The 7,766-nt window shown below is 35.1% G+C and overlaps 3 pseudogenes; all 3 read right to left on the bottom strand.

The window, feature by feature from the left end:
- Window positions 1–223: 223 nt before the first annotated feature.
- Window positions 224–2,054, bottom strand: LOC128288839 (cytochrome f-like; annotated as a pseudogene).
- Window positions 2,055–2,928: 874 nt separating this feature from the next.
- LOC128288845 (photosystem I assembly protein Ycf4-like) lies at window positions 2,929–5,419 on the bottom strand (annotated as a pseudogene).
- Window positions 5,420–5,607: 188 nt separating this feature from the next.
- LOC128288838 (photosystem II CP47 reaction center protein-like) lies at window positions 5,608–7,379 on the bottom strand (annotated as a pseudogene).
- Between the last annotated feature and the right edge of the window lie 387 nt (window positions 7,380–7,766).

The following is a 7,766-nucleotide window of genomic DNA, read 5'->3' as shown; positions in this document are numbered from 1 at the left end:
CAATTTAGTCCAATTTAGATTGAAAAAGAAAAAAAGAGGTAAAACAAATAGTCTTTCACAATATACATTTTGTTTTGAATTTGAATGCGGTAAAAGCAATTCTAGAGAAAGAATAAACAAGCAAAAGACTTTTCATCCCTTTTTTCATTATACCTAACCTAATTGCCAGGAATAATTTGTTCTTTTACAAATTTGATGTTGATAAATCCACAGATCTAGAAATTCACTGGACACTTGAACCTTTCTCAAACTGTTTCTTTTAAGAACCAAAAGATTTGTGCAAAACAATAGATGCCAAGAAGAACAAAAGACCTTGGACGCGTAGTGGTCTTGAAGTACTATTTCTGCATCCCCTGACCAAATCCACCCACATTAGATTAATTGTTAATGGTTGATCGAGTTTGATAGATTCACCCTCTGAAACAAGAAGTTCTGGTCCTGGGGATAATATCAACCACTTGATGTCCATCCAAGGCATCCGTTATGGTTATTTCGCACCCCTTTTTCTTTTTCGTATGATTTTGCTTACTATACCGTTGCCGTAGCATTATAAACAGTATTAGTTATTTTGTTCCTGTCGGGATAAATCTGGCCCTTCCCTGTTTCCGCCTACGTATATGGATATTTTAAGAAATGAGCATCCATTACTAGCAGGGTCTGGGGAAAGAATAGGAAGGTGATTTCACTATATTTTTACCAGAACAGGACCTATCACAAGAATATTTTCTTAGTGGGCGGTAGTTCTGAAAGACAGATTGCCTATCTTTTCTTTCATCTCAAGGAATACGATCAGGCGGGGCTAACTCAAACCCCTCTGTAAAATAAGAACAGCACCCACATTCAAAGCCCCTCTACCATTAGCAAGAACTTGTTTCAGTTGCATATCATAAGGAATTCTAACAACCGCTTCAAATACAGTTATCAGGAAGTACCGCCAGGAACCTCAATATCCACGGGTTTATTTGCTAAATGGCAATTACATACAATACGCCCAGTTGCTTCGTGGATTTTCATACCCTGCTGCGCAAAAATGGATATGCATTTGAAATGGAAGCCCTGGTTATTATATAGACTGTGAGCGATACGGAAATGGATCGAGTAATTCTCCTTTATCCAAGAAAAAGTATTTAGTTTGTATGGTCCAATCATTGATCCTGAAAATTTCATAATAAAATTAGGTAGGTCACTAGTATAGTTCCCTAGCCACGATTCTGCTATTTACTTTACTGAAAACTGAAAAAAAAAATGACTGAAACAGAGGAGAAATTGTATTCTCCTGATGGTAGAAAGAGTAAAAGTACGACTTTGCATGCTTTGTTTATCTCGAAAGTAAGAAAGATTCTAATTGAATCCGTGAATCATTTTTCAGTCATTCATTGAATGATAAATAACTACAAGTGACGGAGATACGATTTAAATAACGAAAGATCCAATATTTTAAAATTGTATCTAGAATGACTGGAAAAGTAGAAACAAGACCAGATATAATTTGATCATTATGAGCAAATCCAAAATCTTGTATATAGAGCCAATCATTAGTTCCCAAACTGTGGGCGAATGAAATCATACATAAATCTGTTAATAAAAGAATAGAAAAGCTTTTGTGTCGCTTAAATTATATAGGAATTCTTGAACCCAAGAGTTAAGAATAAGAAGTTCTTCATTCCCAAAATAGAATAACCACTTAGAATAACGAAACAGATTAGATTGTCGAGAAGTGCAAAATCGTATGGATATGATCCTCATTGTGCTTGATCAATTGATCTCTTTTTGACTCCTATATGAAGCTTTTGTAGATGTATTCCGGTATTCTTTATCATTTCGTCCAACAGGAAGAGTTCTCTACTTCTATGAATTGTTCTAGAATACTTTTCTTGAATATCATTCAAAAAGTTTGGATTGCCTAGTATCCCACCCAATTAGTAATCCAAGATTTCAGACTTTATTAAAATGAGAGATCCACCAGGGCAAAATACTATAGATGCAAGATATAGAAGGAGTGAATGCTTTTTTGCCATTTTTTCATCTGTGAGTTGTTAATGAACCCACCTCATTCGTTGACTTTATGTGATCTAATCTTTCTATCAAGTATGCCTTTCATTATATTATATAAAGAAATAAGAATCTATTCTGTTTTTTTGATTCAGTGCTTAGCCCTTGAATCTAATTGAATCTAAAAAGAATACAGAATATAGAAAATAAGAATCCACTTTGAATTCGAATGAAAATATATATTATATATTGTTTTGTTTCCATATATCTCAATTGATCAAATTCAAGCAATTGCTCTCTTTGATAACTGCCCGAAAGAACCGCTTCAAATAATAAAGATTGTTCTATTCAGATTTTAGACGAAGGAGTCCCTGTCTATATCAAGATCGCAATCAAATATGTCGAAAATTTTCGTGGTTATCTAAACTATATATAGTCTAGAGTCCAGCAATAATTGAAAAAAATTAGGAAAAATATTATGACTCAAAAATGACAAAAAAAAGACAGAAAAGTTAATATTACGTTTATCATTATGTTATAAGAAAGAAATCCACTTGTTTAGTTCTTTAGTTCTTAAGGAGCACAAAAGAAAGGATAAAAGAGGGGCTGATTGAGAAAAAGAAAAGTAGAGAAAATTTACAAGATATGATCTATCTGTATCTAACGTATCAACTCCAAATATTGCAAATAAAAAGCGAAAGTCTTTATTTCTGATTTGATATATGAGATGAATCCAGTATTTCGATTTCTTGCTTATTTTGTTACTGAATTGTTGAGCGGTTTTACATTTACAGACGCATAAAAACTATTTTTGTGACAAAAACTGTTTTTTATGTTATGACTCTTCCGTATACGTCCGCTTTGGTTTGAATGGGCATTCTGAAGAAACTTCAGTTTAGTTCTGCTATAGAAAGAGGATTTTGGATTGAGCTTTTTCCTCCGGCGAGAAAGCTTTTATTCTGCAATTCATTTCAAAAGACTTCAATCGGTACACGCAAAAAATAGGCCAATTCAGCAGCTTTTTGTTCAATTTCGCGCGGAGTCAAATTCTCATCAGTACGAGTCAAGGGAACGGCCCCCTGGCCTCTGATTTCCATATAAAGGACACGACGAGCATAAATACCCTCTTTAACTTCTATTCTGATGGACTGAATATCTTTCATAAGGAATCGTAGAAAGATGCGACGATTTTTTCCAGGAAAACCCCAACGAAAAATACAGACTATTCCCTCCTTTCTATCGAATCGATCATAACCACTGCCTACATTCCAAAAAATTGTGCACCACAAATAGGAACTAATAAAGAGGCCTGCGATCCCATAGAAAGACATCACGATTCCTTGTGGAAAAAACTATTTGGTTGAGACGGAAATAAAGATATCAAATTCTACCAAGATAACTAGAAGTTCCAACTAATAAAACCCTAATGAACCAAAAAAAGGATAAAGGCCCAGCAAAAATTGTTTGTTTTTCGAGATCCCACTATAAATTCTATCCATATAGATTCTGATCGCCAACTCACATACTAGATCCAGTTGCATTTTATTCGAATTGAGAGAATAACCAAAATCTGACTTTTACTTTTTTTGTTTCAAGTAATCATCAACTAGTACTATTTTGATATGAACTTTAAGGAATTCATCAAATTGTCGATCTAAAATCATCCCTTATAGATCGCCTATACGGATCTACTAGATATATAGACTTTAATTTCATACATCCGTTCGGTACCGATCCACTTGCTATAATTCATTTAACCCTATACCATGTTTACGTATGCACAAGAGGGCTTTTCATTTATGTTCGGTTCAAAAGCCGGATGTTATACAATATTCTACTAAATAGGTATCCATGACATCTAAGTCTTGAAAAAATAGATAAGATTTGGTCTTGGCTCCCATCGAATCTAAAAATCTAGTTTTTTGAACATACAAAGATAAAGAAGCCATTGCAATTGCCGGAAATACTAGCCCACTAAAGCGCACAAAATAGAGGGAAACTGCTGAAAGGTTGCAAATGGGTACCTCAATTTAATATTTGTACCTGTTATTGTTATATTGTTTAGTTAGAAATATCTTATAACGATTATATTATAATTCGTATATTATACTAATTATATCTAAATACTAAGTATATCTAAGGAATCTATATATCTAATAGATATCTAATAAGTGCAAGGAATGAATTAAATAAAGGATTCTGCCCATCTTTTTAAATCAAATAAAATAGATGTATATGATAAGATAATCCACTTTTCTTTATTATCTTACTTTATTCTTACTTTTCTTATTATTCTATTGTTCTTGTTTCTAATTTTGAATTTAATAAAGAAAGAGTTTATTAAATTGTCGAAAGATTCGATTCGTTAGAATCCGATCCAAGAACAGGGATTATTAGTAAAAATAGAATTTTCGGGAGATATAGAAAGATGCAAAACTCTACTTATATTCTATTTTGCTTTATTCTTGTTTTCTTTCTTTTGATAGAATTCTCTTGTTAAGACCTCTATGAATCAATTGAAACTTCAGATTCATACCAGAACCGCGATGATTCAATAAAACCTTCAAACTAAGTCCAAAGATTCTTTGAGTAAGAACCATTGGATCATCACTTATTCAATCAATAGAATAGATATAATAAATAAAATACAAAGAAAAGAAAGGTTTGTCCTTTGATCAAAATAAGCATAAAACTAAATGAGAGTTTGAAAGAATAAAAATCTTTCGATTTATAAATAATATAACTCTTTCTTTGAATTTTTTTTGAGTCCGTCCGCGAGGTTTGAATATTAAGTATGAATCATAGTTCAAATACTTTGTGATCCATTTCATATATTCCGCAGCTCTAGATACCAGAATGACTATCCGACGGGATAAAACTATCTCGATCAAGATGACAGACCCATTTTCTGTACTATCAATAGGATCAATTATAACAAGTCACACAATTTACATTCCGGAAATACAGAAACAAATAAATTTCGCGGTCGAACTACCGAAATAGAATGGGGCTAAAAATCTGAGAACCAAAAGTTTCAATTTTTGTATTGAAACGCGAGGCTTCGTGATTCTTGTGAATCTAATTCATTGAAATTCCATCCAGTAAAACGAAGAATTATAAATCTCCAAAATAATAGATAAGAATATCGCAAAATAAAGCCACTGTGACACCCATCAAAGGAGTCGTTCCTCATCCAGGGGCTACCTTACCATATTCCGAATTCAATGGTTTTAAAAAATCTCTACAACAGTTCGTCTTGGACCAGATCTAGAACTACCTCAACGGTTTGTGTAGCCATAAATCTTATTTGTATTCAGTGAGATCTGTTGACTTTGTATATCATTCCGCTGTAAATAAACAATCTTATCATAGACCCATTGTGATCTTGAAATTATATAATAATGGAAACAGCAACCTTAGTCGCCATCTCTATATCTGGTTTACTTGTAAGTTTTACTGGGTACGCCTTATATACTGCTTTTGGGCAACCCTCTCAACAATTAAGAGATCCATTCGAGGAACACGGGGACTAATTGAGTAATGAGCCTCCCAATATTGGGAGGCTCATTACTTCAATTGAGATAATGAAAAATCATTTCATTTTTTTAGTTAGAATTTTAGGCGGTTCTCGAAAAAAGATAGCGAAAAAAATTATCCCTAGAGTAGATACTAAGAGGAATGTATAAACCAATGCTTCCATAAATTCGATCGTGGTTTACAATTATAGCTTCCGTACCTGTTTATTTGGAATCATCTCCCGAATAAAGAAAGAACAAGAATCAAAGAAAAGGCAGCGATTTAAATCAAGATTTTTCCAGCAGCCTATGGCAAATCACAAATAGAAGTAGAAGCAAAAAATAACAAAGCAATCTTGCATCAGACTACTTGTCTTCTTGTAGTTGGATCTCCAAGTTTTTGGAATGCTCCAAATTCCACTTGAGCATCCAAATCTGGATCAATACCGGCAAAAACATCTCTGAACAGGGTTCTAGCACCATGCCAAATGTGTCCGAAGAAGAAAAGCAAGGCAAACGAAGCATGCCCAAAAGTAAACCAACCCCTCGGACTGCTACGAAAAACACCATCGGATTTCAAAGTAGCACGATCTAATTCAAAAATTTCACCCAATTGAGCACGTCTAGCATATTTTTTCACAGTAGCAGGATCACTATAACCACTCCATTGAGTTCGCCGCCATAGAACTCAACAGTTACACCTACTTGTTCGACACTATACTTTGATTCTGCCCTTCTAAAAGGGACATCCGCTCTAACAATTCCGTCTCCGTCTACCAAAACAACCGGAAATGTTTCAAAAAAAGTAGGCATACGACGTACAAAAAGTTCACGCCCGTCTTTATCTCTAAAGATAGGGTGCTCTAACCACCCAACGGCTATTCCATCCTGTTGTCCATTGAACCCGCTCTGAATAATCCTCCTTTGCCGGATTATTGCCAATGTAATCATAAAAGCTAATTTTTCAGGAATTTTAGACCAAGCTTCTGATAAACTTTGATTTTCGGCTAACCCAGCACTAACCCTTCGATATATTTCTTGCTGGAAGTATCCTTGATCCCATTGATAACGAGTAGGACCAAATACTTGATGGGGGTAGTTGCTGAACCATACCACATAGTTCCGGCAACAAATAAAAGCTGCAAAAAGACAGCAGCTATACTACTGGAAAGGACGGTTTCAATATTTCCCATACGTAATCCTTTGTATAAACGTTGGGGCGGGCGGACACTAAGATGGAATAAGCCCGCTAATATGCCCAATGTCCCTGCTGCAATATGATGAGAGGCTATTCTCCCGGAACAAAAGGATCAAACCTTCCACGCCCCACGCCGGATTTACAGGTTGGACCTTGCCAGTTAGTCCATAAGGGTCCGACACCCATATTCCAGGACCATACAATCCTGTTACATGAAATGCGCCAAAGCCAAAGCAAGCCACCCTGAGAGAAATAAATGAATTCCAAAAATCTTGGGCAAATCCAAAGAAGGTTTTCCCAAAGCTCATCACAAAAATTTCTAGATCCCAATATACCCAATGCCAGATAGCTGCCAAGAAGCACAAGCCAGAAAACACAATATGTGCTCCGGCCACACCTTCGTAACTCCAAATACCCGGATTTGTTATAGTCCCCTGTAATACTCCAACCGCCCCATGAATTGGTTATTCCTAAACGAGTCATGAAGGGTATAACGAACATACCTTGTCTCCACATTGATCAAGAACGGGATCGGAGGGATCAAAACGGCTAATTCATATAGAGCCATTGAACTGGCCCAACCAGCAACCAGAGCCGTATGCATTATATGAACAGAAAGCAAGCGACCGATCATTCAATACGACAGTATGAACACGATACCAAGGCAAACCCATGGAAATACCCCTTTATCAACGAAAAATAGACACTATGTAACTTTATTGCATTGAATACCTCCCTTTGGGTGGATTCTTCGAGAAAGGATTAATATTTGTTCTATTCCATTAGTAATTAAGGAAGAATTCGGCCCAGAAGAAAAAGAGAAGCAGATCTATTCTATACCCGATAAGTATCAATACGCAATGGGGTTGATCCTATTTTTATGAATGAACGTATCCCTATTTGTTCATCATTCAAAGGACCTATTGGTAAGAATTCTCTTCATTCATTCTGTCTTTCTTTATTTTATATTTTATGGCCTTATTCTATCTATGTATAAAATATGAGGCCAATATTATTAAGACCATTATTACGCTTCCAGATCAAAGTGAAATATAGTATTT

The sequence above is a fragment of the Gossypium arboreum genome, unplaced genomic scaffold, assembly GCF_025698485.1.
Source record: "Gossypium arboreum isolate Shixiya-1 unplaced genomic scaffold, ASM2569848v2 Contig00303, whole genome shotgun sequence".
Classification (NCBI taxonomy): Eukaryota; Viridiplantae; Streptophyta; class Magnoliopsida; order Malvales; family Malvaceae; genus Gossypium; species Gossypium arboreum.
Note: the sequence above shows the minus strand (reverse complement) of the source record. Positions and strands in the feature narration are given on the sequence as shown.